The sequence below is a fragment of the Peromyscus californicus genome, unplaced genomic scaffold, assembly GCF_007827085.1.
Source record: "Peromyscus californicus insignis strain IS unplaced genomic scaffold, ASM782708v3 Scaffold_16__1_contigs__length_79575227, whole genome shotgun sequence".
Classification (NCBI taxonomy): domain Eukaryota; kingdom Metazoa; phylum Chordata; class Mammalia; order Rodentia; family Cricetidae; genus Peromyscus; species Peromyscus californicus.
In genome coordinates, this window is record NW_026294458.1 from 40,241,617 (window position 1) to 40,260,820 (window position 19,204).

General features: G+C 42.8%; 1 protein-coding gene across 5 annotated transcripts in view; it reads right to left on the bottom strand.

Moving 5' to 3' along the window:
* Positions 1-19,204, bottom strand: part of Cmss1 (cms1 ribosomal small subunit homolog) — a 315,958-nt gene that overhangs the window by 42,464 nt on the left and 254,290 nt on the right. The window lies entirely within an intron of this gene.

The window sequence follows — 19,204 nt, forward strand, 5'->3', positions numbered from 1 at the left end:
TATTGGTTCAGACTCTGTGAACTCCTATGAGCCCAGGTTGATTCTGTGGGTTTTCTTGTGATGTCCTTGACCTCTCTGGCTCCTATGACCCTTTCTCCCTCTCTTCAGTAGGATTCCATGAATTCTGCCTAATTTTGGCCGTGGGTCTCTGTATTTGTTACTAGGAGTCTTAGCTGGGGGTCCCCTCCTCAACCTCAAAATTCTTAACTTTCCAACATGACTTGTATGCTCACACAGGTTCTATTATAAATATCTGTGTGTGACATTTACACAATGGAGTATTACTCAGCTGTCAAAAACAATGACATCAGGAAATTTGAAGGCAAATGGATAGAACTAGCAAAAAATTATCCTGTGTGAGGTAACTCAGACCCAGAAAGACAAACATGGTATGTACTCACTCATGAGTGGGTATTAGCTATAAAGTAAAGGATAACCATGCTACAATCCACAGACCCAGAGTGCCTGGGTAACATCCCCCAAAGGGGGATGCATGGATCTCCCTGGGAAGGGGAAATAGAAGAGATCTCCTGAGTGGAGTGGGGGTGGGTGGGCATGGGAACTTCAGGGATTGGGTTGGGGGGCGCGTAGAGTGGGAGAGTACTGAAAGAGATGACTGTAAAGGGGGGCATTTTGGGGTCAGGTAGAAACCAGATGCAAGGGAAACTCCCAGGAGTCTACAAGGATGACCCAGGGTAAGACTCCTAGCAATACTGGATAGGTAGCCTGAACTGGCCATCTCCTGGGACCAGATTGGTGACTACCACAATTGTCATCAGAGAGCCTTCATCCAGTAACTGATGGAAACAGATACAGAGACCCACAGCCAAACATTAGGATGAGCTCAGGGAATCCTGCTGAAGAGTGATACTTTTTTTAAAAGTATCTAGAACAGGCTTTCCAATTTGCCAACATCTACACTTACCAGAGCCTCTTCTAGAATCTTAGAGGTTATGCCCATGGCGTGAACTCTTTTACAAACTTAAGGAGTCCAGCATTGTGAGGCATGCAGAGATATTGCCTCTAAGGTGAATGATAAGTTGTTGTACCTGGTCCCTCCTACCACTAAGAAAGGAGCACCATGTTTAGTGGGCCTATTTGGATTATGGAAACAGCACATTCCTCATGTGAGTGTGTTACTCCAGGCCATACACTAATTGAGTTGGAAAGCTGCTAGTTTTGAGTGGGGCCTACAACAGGGGAAGACTCTTTAACGGGTCCAGGCTGCTGGGTAGGCTGTTCTAGCACTTAGACCACATGATCCATCTGACCCAATGGTACTTGAGATATCAGTGGCAGGTAGGGATGCTGTTTGTAGCCTTTGGCAGGCCTTTATAGGTGAATCAAGGACGAGACCTTTGGGATTTTGCAGCAAGGCTCTACCAACATCTACAGACAACTCTTAACTCGTTGAGAACAAACTCTTGATCTGATATCAGGCCTTAGTGGAAACAGAACATTTGACAATGGGTCACTAAGTTACATGTGATCTGAGCTGCCTATCACGAGCTGGGTGTTATCTGACCCATCAAGCCATAAAGTAGGATGTCACAGCAACAATCTATTATTAAATGTAAGTGATAGGAACATGATGGAGTAAGACCTGAAGGCACAAGCAAGTTCCATAAGAAGTTGCCCAAATGCCTATGGTTTCGACTCTTTTTACAATGCCATATGCTGCCAATCATGCATCTACAGCCTCATGGGTTGTGCCTTATGATCAGCTGACTGAGGAAGAGAAGACTAGAGAAGTGGGCGGCAGCAGCATTACAACCACTTTCTGGGGCAGCCCCGAAAGACACTGGTACAGGGAAATCTTCACAGTGGGAAGAACTTCTGGCACTACATAGTCATAAGTTTTTCTTGGAAGGAGAAATGGCCAGATGTGCAATTGTTCACTGATTCATGGGCTTTAGCCAATGGATTGGCTGGCTAGTCAGGGACTTGGAAAGAGCATGATTGGAAAATTGGTGAGAAAGACATCAGGAGAATTATGTGGACAGATCTCTCCAAGTGGGTGAAGGATGTGAAGATGCCTGTATCCCGTGTACATGCTCATCTAAGGTGACTTCAGCTGAGGAGGAGTTCAATCATCAAGTAGATAGGATGACCCATTCTGTGGACAGTCAGCCTCCTTCCCCAGTCTTTATCCCACAGGCCCATGAACAAAGTGGCCATGCTGGTAGAGATGAAAGTTAGCATGGGCTCAACAACATGGACTTCCAGTCTCTAGAGCGGATCTGGCTGCAGCTGCTGCTGAATGCCAGATCTGCCAACAGCAGAGTCCAACACTGAGCCCCAGATATGGCTCCCCAGTCGGCAACCTGGTGGCAGGCTGACAACATTTAACCAGTTCCTCTGTGGAAAGAACAATGGTTTGTCCTTGTTGGAGTAGACACTTATTCTGGTTATGATTTTTCCTTTTATGCACATAGTGCTTCTGTCAAAACTACCATAATACTTATAGAATGCCTTATCTATCATGATGGTATTCCACACAGTATTGCTTCTGTACAAGGAACTTACTTCACAGCCCAATAAGTGCGACGGTGGGCCCACAATCATGGAATGCACGAGTCGTACCATGTTCCCCACCACCCTGAAGCAGTCTGCATGATGTAAAGATGGAACAGCCTTTTGAAAACACAGTTACAGTGTCAATTAGGTGGCAGCAGCATGGAGGGCTGGGACAGGGCTCTCCAGAAGACTGTATATGCTTTGAATCAACATCCAGTATATGGTACTGTTTCTCCCATGGCCAGCATCCATGGGACCAGGAATCAAGGGTATGGAGAGGGAATAGTTTCATTTACTACCATCCCTAGTGACCCACTAGGAAAATCTTTGCTTCCTACTCCTGTAACTTTAAGTTGCAGGAACTTCTGCTGACCTAGAAGTTTTGGTTCCTGCCAGGAGCCACAACAATTTCATTGAACTAGAGGCTCAGCCTTGGCCACTTTGGGCTTCTGATGCCCTATGTCAACAGGCTATAAGGGAGGAAGAACAGTGTTAGGAGGGGTGACTGATCTGGATTGTGAAGAGGAAATTGGATGGCCTCTCCACAATGGAGGTAAGAAGGATTATGTCTGTTGTGCAGGAGATACTTTAGGGCATCTCTTGGTGCCACCATGCCCTGTGATTAAAGTCAACGGGATACGAGATGATCTAATCCAGGCAGGATGACAAAGAGCCCAGACCCTTCAGGAATGAAGGTATGGGTCACTCCTCCAGGAAAAGATCCAAGACCTGTTGAGGTGCTTGCTGAAAGTGGAGGAAATACACAGTGGGCAGTAGAGGAAGGGAGTTGTAAATACTAGCTAAGGTCACATGCCAGTTGTAGAACTGAGGATTAGAATTGACATGAGTGTTTCTGCTATATTTAGTTAAGAATGTATTTGTAAAGATATTTGTGTTTTTATTCCTCAATTTCTTTATTATATAATATAACATCAATTAAGAGAATACCAGTGGTTATCATATTTAAGTTTTAAGATATCAAAAAAATGTGCTTCAAGGGACATTGCCACCTATTCTAAAACTTACAATGTATTTGCAATTGTACAAAGAATAGTTACGCTATGTGTATTTATGACCCAGTTAACTAAATTTGCAATTGTATGTGGGATAGTTATATCATGTTAGGTGTAACTTTTACCTGGTTATTGTTTTCAATTGGAAATTAAGCATGACATAAGGAGATATGATTGTGTGTCAAGTTGTCAAGGCGTGGACTTGTGATGGCTATTCTTGGCTGTCAACTTGACTACATCTGGAATTAACTAAAACCCAAACAGCTGGGTACACCTACGAGGGATTTTTCTTAATTAAATCATCTGAAGTGGGAAGACTCACTTTTAGTCTGGATCTTTTGAGGTGTGAAATCCACCTTTAATCTGGGCCACATCTTCTGGTGGTCTAGGATATGGGAGAAGGAAGTCTTTGCTCTTTGCCTGATTACCCTCACTCTCTCTGGCAAGTTCATTCCTTCACTGGCACTAGAGCATACTTGTTTGGGATTCTGGTGTATACTCAAGACCAGCTGAGACATCCAGACTCATGGACTCAACTACCACTGAGTTTTCTGATTTTCTGTTGATAGACAACCATCGTTGGTTTAGCTGGACCACAGCCTATAAGCCACTCTAAAAATTCTCTCTCTCTTCATTCTGTAAGTTCAGTCCCTCTAGGGAACCCTGACGAATACGCTCACCTTGTAAGACTTTTATCTCTCCTACCTTATAACACCTTATTCAAATGGTCTAATCCTCTCACCCTGTATTGCTTTCCTCCTTTTCCTTTGTGCTGATTCTTTGAAAAACTAGCCCATGGCAAAAGACTGTGAGATAGGACCCTAGCCAGTGTCGGGAAAGACTCAGTTGTCACTACCCGCCTTAGAATAATTACAAGAGCACTTGCAGTCCCAGGGCTTGCCAGCTGGGTTGGGTCTTGCACACTGTTTGAAAAAATAATTGCTTTGCTGAGCTGTTTCCACTTGGTGTACTCCTTTGTACAACAGTGGGATCATCATTCCTAGTAGGAGCTACAGGCTTCCCATGACTTGGCTTGTTGCTGGTTAGTCTTTGGACTTTTTGAGGGGCCCACCACCCAACTCCCAAATAAATCACACATGGATTCTTATTCTTAATTATGAATGCCTGGCCTTAGCTTGGCTTAGTTTCTAGCCAGTTTTTCTTAACTTATCCTGTTTACCATTTGCCTCTGGGCTTTTCCCATTCTCTTACTTCTGTAAATCTTTCTCTTACTCTGTGGCTTGCTGTATAGCTTGGTGGCTAACCCCTGAAGTCCTCTTCCTTCTCTGGCTACTTTTCTTTCCTTCCTGTCACTCCTTCATCTTTTTTTCTTCTTTCTCCTCCTAGATTTCTCCTTCTGCATATTCTCTCTGCCTGCCAGCCCCACCAATCTCTCCCTCCTGCCTTGCTATTGGCCGTTTAGTTCTTTATTAGACCAGTCAGGTGTTTTAGACAGGCAAAGTAACACAGGTTCATAGCGTTAAACAAATGCAACATTAACAAAAGTAACACACCTTAAAATAATATTCTACAACATTGGCTTCCACTTATTCCTTCAATTTCTACTCTCTGATCTGTGCCCTAAAGTGTTCCAGTCACATTAACCTCCTCTGTTACCTCAGGATCTTACAGTTCTGCCTGAAGGATCTCTCTTCTTAGCTTTCATATAACACTAGTCTTATAAATGTTCCTTCTTCAGAAAGGTTCCAGGCAACTGAAGCAGCATGTCCCTTCCTTGACTTTCTCTTTTATCATAGCACTATTATTAATTGTAATGATCTGATTACTGGTTACTTTTTATTTTTTGAGATAGAGTCTCTGGTAGCCCAGTGTGGTCTTGAACTTGCTATGCTGCTGAGGATGACCTTGGAACTCTTCCTCCTGAATGCTGGGATTAGAGCATACAACCACACCCAGTGTATATGTTATTCAGAGTTTATCCCAAGGCCTCTTGCAATGTAAAATAAGCACTCTACCAACTGAACTATAGTTCACAGCCCAGTTACTTTATTATATTTCTCTTAGAGATTTCAAATTCCAAAATGGCAAGGATAGATACTGTCTACTTAAAACATATTTTTACTGTTTAGGACAGTGTCTAAACACAATGAATAACCATTGAATAGATGATGAATATAATTGCAAATAATAAATTTAGAAGACAAAAGAGCATTTTTTTATTGTGTTTTGGACTACCATAAATACTATTATACTACTGTAAACCTTGCATTTCTATGAGAGTTTGCTCATGGATTCATTTTAACTAGGACCACCCTGACTGACTTGTGAGGCTGAGAGAATGGAGACCTAACGTATGGCTACAATTAGAGCATTTCAAAAGGACTGCTTTAAAAGACCAGGTTTGGCACACAATACGTTTTGAATGGGTATGGGGCAGTGCTTTCTTATTTAAAGACATTTGTGGTTGAAGGCAAAGTTGCTATTATGTGTGTGGCTTGGTGTTCCTGAACTGGGGGAAAATTATAAAGAACCTTAAAGTCCAGCACCAGATCACCAAGAATAGGGAGCACAATGGGCTCCTGGGAGTCTTGTGAGGTCGCTCTAAGGGAACACCCTTGTTGTTCTGCCATTTGGCTCGGCCTTGGGCTGCCCTCTCGTGCAGTTGCCTGTAAGCTCTGTGGTACCCTGATGCCAGGTCTGCCTCTCAATCTTGCCCAGTGGCTAAAACAGAAGATTTTGGTTTGGGCCCAGTGAAACCAAACCTGGCAGGTTACCAGGAACCCAGCCACCAGGTCTAGAATCATGTGGGTGTTCAATGGAGGGCCTCTGGAGTGGGCATGAGGACTTGTGTTGATGAAAAACAGCCTTTCCCCAGTCACCTTCCGATGTGCTCAGTCCCTAGCACTAGATTTTCCCCTTGATTATCTCGGGGTATGCCATTTATTAAGCTCCCCATTTTCAGCTGCTTCTTGGAATCAGGCCACAGTTCAAACTACCTGGAGTAAAGCTATTGTCATCTCCAGCCAGAGTCTCCTTGAAATACCACACTTGTAATGAATGTCACTGGTCTTGGGACAGTCTCACCCACTCCTTGTCCCCACAGGGGTTGGCCTCTAAGGCTTCAGCATCCTTCAGTAACTACAGAGGCTCTTACATTAAGTGTCTGCTTAAGGCCTCAAACACAAGACACCCAGTGGTATTAAAGATGGTTATACAAGTTTCATGAGTAAATCAAAAGGCTAGAATTAGATGAAGTCCAAGTTCCTCTTCAGGGGAAACATTCCAGAGTCGCAGAAACAATTCTTAGGGTTTCAATCTTATGTGTAGCCCCCATCCCAGATCCCTAACTTCCTGTGAAAAATGCCTCTAGTGGCTCTCCCTTGTGTACATAGTACAGGAGACTTCATGCATCTAAACGAGCCTTAACCATCCAAGCCCAGACAGAGATTCTACTTTACCTGGTCTGTGACCCTGTCCTTGAGGCAAAGGAGCAATGTGTTATTGCTGAAGCCATCTACGATTCCCTGCCGGGTGTTTGTTCTCATACCATGTCCTCTGCCTACTTCCCAGGCAGAAACCTGTCCCTCTTCTCAGGGTGTCCAGTTTAAATATTTACACTCCATTCCATGAAGCTTCCCAGACCTCCACCTCTAAAAGGTTCAACCAGCATTACTCAGCTCCCACACAGAAAGGCACAGCCCCATTAAAACCTGGAATTGGCATGATTGCCCCTCTCACTAGGCGGAGTTCACAATGGATGGGATAACTTTTTGACTTTGTAGTACCAATAACCGTCACAATCCCTGACAATGTGTTATGGGAAGTCAGTAAGTTTCTGATAAGTGAATTAAACAATGCTTACTGACATGCATAACTGTCTTTTCCATCATCAGATTCAATAGGAGTTAAGGCAAGTGTCTTAGTTAGGGCTTCTATTGCTGTGAAGAGACACCATGACCATAGCAAGTCTTACCTTAAAAACATAAGAGTTGAAAGACATTTAACTGGGTGGCTTACATTTTCAGAGGTTTAGTCCATTATCATCATGGTGCGGCATTGTGTGTAGGCAGACATGGTGCTGGAGAAGGAGCTGAGAGTCTTACCTCTTGACCCACAGGCAACAAGAAGTAGTCTGAGGTCACACTACAGCTGAGCAAACATTGAGCATAGGACCTCAAAGCCTGCCCCCACAGTGACATACTTCCTTCAATAAGGCCACACCTCCTAATAGTGCCACTTCTTATGAGCTTATGGGAGCCAATCACATTCAAACTACAGCAAGGTTTGATCTGAAAAAGTTTCAGCTGGCTCAACTCTTTATAATATGTGTAATTAAGAAGGAAAATAGGATTAGGAAGAGATAACATTTTAAAAGGATGAGCGGAGAGAAAGACAACTCACGTACTTTTGTATTCACATGCTGGTTGACTTTGCACAGCAGCTGGAATCGTCTCTTCCCCCCTCCTCTAATCTTCAAAGGACCAAGGCCCATTGAAGGGCATGGGTGCAGACGTGAAAGAACAGTGTGGTGACTGACGCGAATGAATGAGGCTGTGGAGGGAGGGCAGCTCTGCCCAGAGAGGAGCATTGCGTAACGACGCTGAGATAGGTCACTGGAGGAACGTCTCAGCGCTGAAGTGGCTGCCACCTGCTATCTTGGCATTCTAGAAGCCCATGGAGAAATTGCCCCTAGGAACCTGAGAGTGCAGATTACTGGCAACAACAATTTTCAGAGGTCAAGTACACATCTTGCTCACCAAAAAAAACCAAACCAAACCAAAACAAAAAACAACAACAAAAAAAACCCCCAGCTCCCCAAAGAAACCCCGAAACCAACCAACCAACCAAAAACCAAAAAAAAAAAAAAAAAAAAAAAAAACCAAAAAAGAAAAAAACCCCAAGAACTTAGCCTGTTACTACCACTTTTCACTTCAGAAAGATGTGAAGCCTAAAATATTTATTATTCCATAACACTGCCTCAGGTACATTTTGAAGGATCAGAGTCTTGCTTATTGTAGCAGATTTTTTTTCTTAGTAATACTTTCCTACTGTGTGGATTACCCACACTTTTATTTTTACATTTGTCTTTGATCCTACCCTTCCAGAACAATAAGAAGAGGGTCATAAATGAAATTTAAACCTGTAATTTTTGCTGGTAATAAACTGTCTGCTAGAAATGTTTAAAACAGTATAGTGTTCTTACTCCTCATTTTACCGGTCACTTCGATGCTGTTCAACAACCACCTCTGATCATTGCCAGGGATTGAACCCTGACCCTCGAACGCAGGGAACACGTGCTACACCCCCGTGTCATATGCTCTGCCTGAGAAGTGACTCAAAGCTCTCTAGCCCTGGGGCTGCTACCTCATCGTCTGTTTACCCATGGGAGCATTCTGTGATGCTCCATCATTCTTCATTTGCACTGACGTCTGGGGGCCAGGAGGGAGCAATCCGTACTCCAGGAACTCCCCTCTTAGTTTGGCGAAGATAAGTATGCTGGCAAGTGCACTACTTTGGGATTGAGGGGAACATGATTAGGCTTTGGGAGAACAGCAGAGGACACAATAATTACCCTGGAATGCAGAGGGGCCAATGGGAAAGATGAGATCTAGGATATGAATTAAGAGAAATTAGGCATTAGGGGTGTGTGCAAGAACTGTCTCTAGTGTCCTGTGATCAGAGTCTACCAAGAACCCACTTTTCACAATTCACTGAAAGAAAAAAGATGGATAAAATACTGGTTTAAAGCTCATTGTACCAGAACCAGCTCTAGACCTTTGTAGTAGTGACCACTTGTACAAGTCTAGCAAAAAAAGCAGAGGGAGGCTTTCATGAGTCACTTTAAATCATTGAGTCACAGACTTGAAAAGTATCAGTGCTAAATGGAACTACGATAGCATCAGTTTCAGTGCCAAACTACCACAGAAAAGGAGACAAGCACAGAGAGTTAATGAAGAAATCACCTGGAGACTAGAAATACCTTGTCCTTGACTCTTGCTTCCTGGGGCTGACTGGTCACTGTGAGTAGAGACTCTGTTCTGCTGTGTACACGGGAGTGCCCAGTCCCTTCATATATCCATGTGCAAATGTTCGTTTTGAGCAGCTACTGTGACATGGAGGCTACAGGAAGGGCTTGGAGTCCCTATCATTAGTCTCAGGTTTTGAAACAGAATTAACGGATACATCCAATTCCATGTTTACGCGTGAGATGGGGATTTAGGATTACCACATTTTAGAAGGTATACAAGAAGTGACAACTGTTGGTGCTTGGATAGAGGCTCTGCTGATACTGTTACAGGTGGGATGAGGAGCAATAAAACCACGAATGGTGACTGATTCACAAGAGACTTATGTAGCTCGAGCCTGATTATAATTTTAGGTAAAAAAGTGTCTTTCTTCAGCTCTTCATACAGGGAGAATTGCTACGGAACCTGTTCTGCAGGCACTAGTGAGTGGCATTATGTATAATTCTATCTGTGTGCAACCATCATCACGGTGAGTCTCCAGGACTTTGTGATCATTTGGAGTGAGATTCTGTTCTAATGGGACAACTCTCTTCACTTCTTGCTCCACTCCAGAGTCCTTAGTCACCCCATTTTACTGTCTGTTTCTGTCAATCTGACAATTCTAGATAACTCCCAAAAGTACCATCCTAACAGCATTTGTGGATTTGAACCTAGCTTATTTCACTGGAGATAAAGTCTCCGTGGCTCATCTGGGTTGTAGCCTGGATTGGACTCTCTTTCATTAAGCTGGAGTAATTCTGTATTGCATACACCTACAACATTGTACTTACCTAGTCACCTAGGGAACACTTGGATTGTATCTGCCTTTTGGATAAAAAAAAAGTACTCTATTTAATCTAATATGTCAAAGTTTTATAACTTCAACATATAATTAATATAAAAATCATTGAGATAGTTTATGTTTGCTAATTCGTTGAAATTCACTAGACATTTCACAATGATAGACATTTCACAATTATAGCACACCTCAATTTGAACTAGACATGATAATTAAAAGCATCCCATAATCATAGACCAAAAGGTATTTTAAAGAATATCATTAAGGCTTTCCAGATGACTTGAATGGGATTAATGGATGAGAAATAAATCAATGTTACTTTACTGATTTTGATTGTTGTGCCATGATTATACAAATCAATCCAGGAAACAACACACACACACACACACACACACACACACACACACACACACACACACACACACACGCAAACCCCACAGAGGTGGGGAGGAAGACGCAACAGAAACTGTAAAAAAGCAGAGAATGACTGTGTCTTACACATGCTGCATGTACTTCCTGAACTTACTTCAGTGCTAGTGATCAAGAGTAAAGAGGACAGAGCTGGTGAGAGGTCTCAGGGGTAAAGCCATTTAATTTGATTCTCCAGACCTACACGGCAGAAGGAGAAATGGTTTCTCATAAGTTGTTCTCTGACCTACACCCCCCCCACTACACACACACACACACACACACACACACACACACACACACACACACACACACAGCCCTAAAAACAAAACGAAACAAAGAATATGGTTTCTTTGGAGGGACTCACATCCAACTTTGAATTCCCAGTGTAGTGTCCATCATGTGTAAGACACAGGCAGTCACTTAATGATTGCTGCCGTTGACCTTCTCATCTGAACATAAGAAATGAGTCTCAATTAAGAGGAGGCCATGAGGATTAAATAAGATCGCACACAAGCTGAATCTCAGGCAGCTGGCAGGCACGTGAGGTAGCAGATCTGGTATCTAAATGGTGCTGCAAAGAGTGTTTGCCAAATCAGTGAACAAGCCCCTCCATCTCACTTCCCCACTCGTATAAGTGATACCAAGAGGAAACTAAATTGAGCCTTTTAATTTTAGAACTCTAAAATACGAAGTTCCAGTAACCCCTGAATAATATATGACAATAAAAATCTATTATACATTTGGGTGTTGGGTGTTGCTGCAGCGTTTTCTTAGCAATTTGCCCTCCAGTCCTCTGTAACACTAAATGGAATGGGCAGGCATTCAAATTAAAGAGCAACACAGCGTTAATAATGTGAGTGTCTGTGTACAGTGCCTTGGGTTATGGCTGTCAAATAAGGGGTCATGGCTTTGTTACTCAAATCTTGAACGAAGCCTACATCAGTTCACAGCTGCAGGACACAAAATGAGGGGCAACCCATTGTCTGTCTGGGTATCTGCTCCTACCTAGTAGGCCAGCACTGCTGTTTATGGCTCACAGTAGATTTCAGGCAGCAACATGGCAGAGAAGAGGACCTAGGCTGTGCCCAGCAGTTTCTCCCCTCATCCAGGATGTGCACATGAATCTGAAATGACCCAGGAGGAGGTTTCAGAGATGCTTGCCAACGAGTGGTGTCTTCTAATCTGGAGAGCAGCTGTTGGTTACAGGCATGCAAATACACAAACACCGGAACACGCAGACACGCTCAGAGAGCCTATACCTGCTTCTACTCGTGTGCTGTGGGCAGAGGGCTTCTGGCCTTAGGGTCGCCTAATCTTGCAGCCCAGTTTGGGTAGACCCTTTCTTCAGTGGAGACTGGCAAAGCAGCAGGGTGAGCATTTCGGCAAGGTCGCCTGTCTTCGGAGTATGAAGGACGTTGCCCAGCAAGGAAAGAAGGTTATATTTAGTGTTTGGGCCCAGTTGGTGCTGGGCTCTCTGCTGCATCCCCTCTGCAGAACTGTCACTGGTCCCTCTTTGCGAACTCTCAGTGACTTTGAAGCCCATAAAACAAGGACTGAGAGGGTTCCCAAAAAGAAAAGAAAACGTTGTTGGGTGCTCAGGTTCCACTACTGGATTCTGACAGGGATCAGAAGAGAGATCTGCCAGGAGTGACCCAACAAAGGCACCTGCATGGTAAGCTAAGTGTCCTTGGCCTGACTGAGAAGGGCATTGGGATGTTTCTGTGTTATCCGGCAGCTGGGAACTGTCATGCTCTCCAGAAGCAAGATCCCTGGGAAATTACGCAAGGGGGAGGGAGGAAGTCTCAGGTATGATTCAGAGTTTATGTAGGATGTCTTTCAGTCTAAAATAGGTAAGAGCCCATTGCAAAATTGAGGTCCTATTCTGACAGTGAGCTTTGTTACATTGTAGGCAATGAAAGAAAATTAAAAGGAAATGTTAAATTATTATCCTCTTACGAGTAAGATAAACGGTCAAAAGTAAAAAGAGAGGTTTGAGTAGATGACTTTTCTTGTTACTAGTCAGATTTTGTAAATACAAATGATCAACGTACAGTTTCAGATCATCGTGTGATGAAAATGGAGGAGCATACCGGAGTTGCTGGGTCAGAGAAGGAATTCCTCTTTCATGAGGGATGGTAGAAGAGATCGGCATCTCCAGATGATGACTAGAATGTATTCTTTTTACTGTATTTATATTTATTTTCTGTGATGTTAGGATTTGAATGGGGGGGCCAGAGAACAGAGCAGGTTTTGGAAGTTAAGTTTTCAAAAGTCTCAAGCAGTGCTAATTATGGACTTGTACTGCAGCTCACTACACTGAGGCTGATTGGATATCCACAGGTACATCACACATCAGTATAAAGGAGAAGTGACTCCAGGCTGATGGAGAGTACTGTGGCAGCTCGGCTCCGTGTGCTCAATGGGAGCATAATTTAAGGTGCTGGATGGCTAGGAAATTTCGGATCTGGAACAGAAGCTCATTTAACAGAGGCATGTGCTTTCTCAAGGGGCTCCAGTCTTATTGATGCATTCTCTTCTCAGAGTGACCAGTGATCACATCTTTTAAAGAAGTGTCAGGCACCCTGCTCACCCTTGATGGGGGCGGGGGGAGGGGCTGGGTCCTACCTCAACTGACTGTACCAGGCTTTGCTCTCCCCCCAGGGAAGAACTTACCCTTCTGGAGGAGTGGAGGAGGGGTGAGTGGGGGGGCAGTTAGGCAGGGGTGGGGTTAGCAGGAGTAGGGATTGAGCGGGGGATCTGTGGTGGCATGTAAAATGAATAAAAAATTTTTTTAATTAAAAAAAAGTGTCAGGAAATATAAGAACAGGCACAATGCAGATATTGCCAAACTACACTCACGTATTCCATGGCATGAGAGTTGCATTAAGGAGGATATGCAGAGGGTGTTAATCATGGCAATGCTCCGGTTGTGCAGATAAAAATGCCTTTCTTATGATGACGCTGTCCTATTTGTCAGCTCCTTAAAAACAAATAGTCCAAGTAACTAGTTCTTTTTGTAGTTACCAATCGTCACTTATGAAACGCTCCTCATGCTTAACTTTAAAACTCAGCATCAGCAACGTGGGAGTTTTTTGTTACTGACTTTTTCCAGAAGCATCGGTAATTTTAATGTGCTATTTCCATTTTCTAAAAAACAAATAATAAAACAAATATGTAGCATAATTAACACAGATCTCCTCTGAGTAGACTTTCCTGTGTAATTTCCCAAAATGATGTGGGGCTTGGGTTCTGATTATAGCCAATGCAAAACCACTCAAAAATGCTGGGGCAAAGAGAAGCACTGGTAAGGAAGAAAAGGACAGTGATTTATTCTCAGAGCTTAGCATCTACCAGAGTTCATGTATAATTGTCTCTTTTTTAAAACTTTACTCAACTAGAATTTCAGTCAAGTACCAGCCTCAGGCAGAAGCACTGTAACTAGATATATTCTATCGTGGCTTCAAAATGATGATGTATTTGGAGAGACTGAGAATGTAACTTGCCAAGAGTTAGGCAGGTCCAAGGATGGGAAAATCCCCAAATAAATGAGCCTTTTATTCTTTCTTTCAGAACAGAGTTCATATTATTCTTTACCTTAGTCTAAAACAAAATTTCATTACCAAGGAAATATGCTTTACATAGCATGATGCATTAAAATATTTTAAAATGTTTATTTTTCTGCAGTCTAGAATTAGTGATGACAAGCATTTAGTAACACTGAACAAAGAATAATGCTGTTTCATTAATGTTAGGGATAACACTTTCATAGTAAGGAGCTTGTAACTTCAGTGGTTCATTCATTCATTCATTCATCCATCCATTCATTCATTCATTCACCATTTGGAATGCTTCTGCCCTAGGCCCCATGTGGATTATTAAGGGTGCAAGAGTCAATGAAGCAAATGCTTGGAACAACTTTGTAGAAGGAACTCACATCTTTGTAGAAGGAATTTGTAGTGATTTCAATACTAGTATACTGTGCATATTGTTTACCAGGATTAAGTATTTTTTACTTCATTTCTGATTAAAAGGACTAGAAATGTTTACCTATTCTGAAAGGGTTATTCAATATCTCTAACATATGGAAATAATTCCAGAGACCATCTCAGCATTAAATAAGCTGGAATACACATTTTACACAAACTTGAGGATCATGAAGAGATGTTGAAGTTTGGACCATGGAATAGATGCTGGGCAAAAGGCTCACTACTGATAATGTCTGCTTTTTTTCAGAACTGGGTCAGACAGGAAGTCCTTAAGGACCATTTTAGAGCCAAATCTGTACTATAACTTCTTAGATATCAGGACTTCCTAGTGAACAGATGCTCACGATGTTTATGCCTGTGTGACAGTCAATCCCTGTGCCCACACTGCAAGAGTGGAGCTGCTGTGCTGCCCACGTCGGCTATGGAAACGTTATCGTATCACACTTATGGAATGTTTGGTCTTGTTCATAGAACTTATATGTGAACCATTTGATCCTATGCAATAGGGGAGGGAGATATAATCATTTCTTGCTCAGCAGATCACAAACTTAGATTTTGATATTTAGGGGGCTAGGCACATCATTCCATCAGCCTGATGTAGGCCCTCAGAGTAAATCTTTAAGTGAAAGATTAGAAAATTCTGATTTTCCCGCATGAGCGCACATACCCTGCAGGTACCTACTGGTGGAAGATGGTATTGGTAAGCTGGAAACTATGCCAACAGGGAGAGATTCAACACCAATCACCCCATCGTCCTTTCCTGTCTCCATTTTCTTTAGACCAGAGTTTCCCCTGGCTTTTGAAAAACCAGCTTCCTTTCTAAAGAGGCTACTACTTTTTCTGTGTAGACCTTGGGTAACTAGGATGGTTAACTCTCAGCTTACCTCTTGTACAACTTTATGGGATAAAACGTACTCTGATAAGAGTAAGAAATGTTACCACATCTTTCAGAATTGAAACAAAAATCTGACACTGACTGGGACAGTGACAGCAGAGTGTATTAGTTCCAGCTATGTGTGAAAGCAAATGGAGTTTAAACAGGTGGTTAGCACCACCCCCCAGCAGTATAAAACACTGACACAGGAGACCAGATTAGGTACTGCTTCTGGGGAAAGAGACAGGTCCTTGTGGAGAAGCAATTTATCAGGGATAAGAAAAAACACCACAAGAAACCCAAACCCAAACCAAGCCAAACCAAACAAAATCTGTACATGAATGAGAAAGTGCTAAGTGTACCAGACTGCATTGTGTGTAGCTGAACAAAGCAGTCTGTCTGTGGTTGTGGGTCTTTCTGATGACATTATGGAGTAAGCTCACTTGCTGCTGTACTAGTTACTTTTCTTGTCACAGAATACCCAGCAGAAGAAATCTAAGGGCAGTATTTATTTTGGCTCACAGTTTAGGAAGGGATCAATCAGTCCATCATGGTGAGAAGGCATGGGAATGGGAGGTGGCTGGCCACATTGGTCCTGAGGTCAGGCAGCAGAGAGATGAATGATCCTGGTCACCTGGCTCCCTCCTCTATTTTATGTTCAGTCTTGGAATCAAGTCCAGGAGACGGTGTGGTGTCTGCATTCAGGGCTGATTTCCCTTCACACTGAAACCTCTGCATCACAGAAGGACATACCTTCAGACACACCACCACAGCGGCCAACTAACACAGACGAGAACTGAGTGTACGGCACCACGTATAGCCAGGACCATCTATTAGCTGTGACCAAGTAAAATCCCAAGACTTCATCTCCCGTGTTTCCTCTCTTCCGTCTTTCTTTTTTGTACTCGTATTTAAAGTCTGCTGTAATTGTGGGGGATGTCTGGATGAATTTCTCTCGTTTGTGGGTTGGCATGGAGATCCTAGATCATCAAGATGGATCTAGGGGTGTCATGGCCACAAAACTGGAATCGGGCGATCATAGCAAAGTGGGTAAAGTGAAGCTGCTTCTGGGCTTCTCCTTCAAGCTATTGCAGCTGGCCCAGGAAGGGAAAGAAATAGGGCAGCTGCCTGTGCGGCAGCGTCAGACTGCCAGGTTGTGCCCGGGGACACCAGTGACACCAGCTGCTCCTCATATCGCTAGCCACACGAGGCTATTTTAAGAAACTTTGCATTTGATCAGGGAGCATGTGGGGTTAAGCCTTATGTTTTTCACTTTGGTTTTAGATCCTAAGCAGGTGCAGTTAATAGTTCAAAATTAAAAAAAAAAACCTTATTATCCTATTTTCTTACAACTAAGACATAAATAACTACATGTTGTGGGAGAGGCATGCAATAAAGATGCAACTTGTGGAGGCTTGCTTGGAGGGTCATGGCTTCCAAGCCATCCCGAGTAATGCAGGCAGACTATCTCAAGTCAAATAAACAGACGACCGAAACTGTTCTTTCAATGTAATTAACATCACTTAGGACTTGCTTTAAAGTATCTGTCATTTCTATCATAATTTTTATTTGGATGGGTTTTAGTTATAATATTATAGAATAGATAAAATTCTATAAACTTTCTATAAAATATATAAAACTATAGTGCATATAGAACTTACATATAAAATTTGACTTTGAATTAGTGCGGTGTATAAGTATTTGTGCTAAAGCCCAATAAGATAATCCTACATTCTATTTCCCATGCTCGGCATGTGACTGTTGCGAACACCATAAGGACAAAGGAGGCTGTGCGGTAATACTGAACTGTGATTCATCATTTGAACTTTTACTGATGGAGACAGTTTATCCTCTGTGAATCTCACCACTCCCTAAAGGTACAGCGTGTAGAGGAAAAAAGCAAGGCAAAGCAAAGCAAAAGCTTTCAAAAGTGTTTTAAGCCCAGTATCTGCAAATTCTTCTAAACTTCAGGTTTCCCCTGTCTGCTGCAAGTGTCCCATACATGCATGCACCCAAGTCAGAGTTGTCTATTCCATCAGTTCAAAAGATACATTTGTGTTATTTAGGAGACTCAACAAAAAGGTGTGCTAGAATCTGATGCTTGGGTCCAACTCCAGAAAAGAAAGGAGGTGGGGTAATCAATGGGGTAGGCACATCCAGGATTAAAGAATTTTCTGGGAGGCAGAATTCTCTCAGGAAATCCCCAAATGAGATATTTTAATAGAAAGCAAAAATATGACATGATGGAACTGCAGAGGTTTATTTCTGTAAAGGACTCATTCATAAGAAACCAGGCACGCTGTAACACTGTATACAAGCAGCCTTCTAGTTCAGGGAGACAAGTGGGTTGGGATTCGGTCAACCATCGATTGACTGAGCTTCCCTGTTCCTGGCACTGGAGACCTAGGATGCGGTAATGAAGCTTGATAAGTGGTATGATGGCAGGCCCTGCTTCTCTCTAACAATAACCCAAACCAAGGGTCCATGTTTACAGAGATGTTCCCTTGCTGCCTTTCATGTTCATGTTTACTAAAGGCAGGTATATGCTTAAACCAACAAAAGGAAGGCCATGTTTATGTAAAGTGTAGAAGTCCTCTGATTTTCCACTGCTCATGTTTCTTGGCAGAGGACGGGTGTAGGTATCACTCGACAGCATGTTTGAAAAGCAGAATCTCGGGCTCCACCCTAGAATCGAGTCTACATTTTGATACAACTTCTTTCTAAGTTAGCATTTGAAAAGCACATTATATCTGTGCTTTCCACCGATCTGTGGCATAGAAATTTTGTTGTGGTCCATTCAGCATTGACTGTAATAAAAAATTATTCAGAATCAAGATCACAAGCTAAGATCCTGTAGTAAATCAAACTGCTGTAAAAGCTCCTAAATGCTTACATCAATTTCTGGTCTATGTCATAGCAGATGAGCAAGTTTCCAGACCAGCACAGGTTGATATGCAACACTCTGAATATCACTAAATGATATTAATTTTACTAAGTGATGCTCTCAGCCTAACTGACATCAATTATATTAAATGATATTAATGGCCTGGGTGATGATGATGACTGCACTAAGCGATGTTAGGGGCCTGAGTGATACATTGTGACAGTATATTAAGCCATGTCAACAGCCTCACAACTGTTGAAGAAAAAACCAATGGTAGTCTGTGTACTTGGCCAAAACGATTTGTGTGCACAGCAGAGCCAGTCTCTGTAAGATGAACCACGTTTAGGCGTGAGTCCAAAGAAAAGCCACACTTTGTAGGGAGCCTTTCTCCATAATTACACTTTTTATAGTAGCAAAATTTCACTATTGCTAAGAGGCATTTTCTTTGGTGAGAGGTAGGGACATAAGATTGTCTATGGGTTGCAAAAGTGAGGGAGGGTAAATGCTGTGGGTACGGCCCACTTGGGGTTGTTTATTTCTTTGAAGGGGAATAGGTGTGAAAGGAAAACTGGGTGTGAAGGTTGTGTTATTTTGGGAACTAATCTCCCACCAAGAAAACACATGGGTTATTAAGGACTCCATTCGTGATTGTATATATGGGTGTGGCAAGGGAGTCAAAGGAAAGATTTTGGAGGGATGTTTTTGAGGCAGAGACTTCCAGGCTGGCCCAGGACAGATGATCCTCCTACCTCAG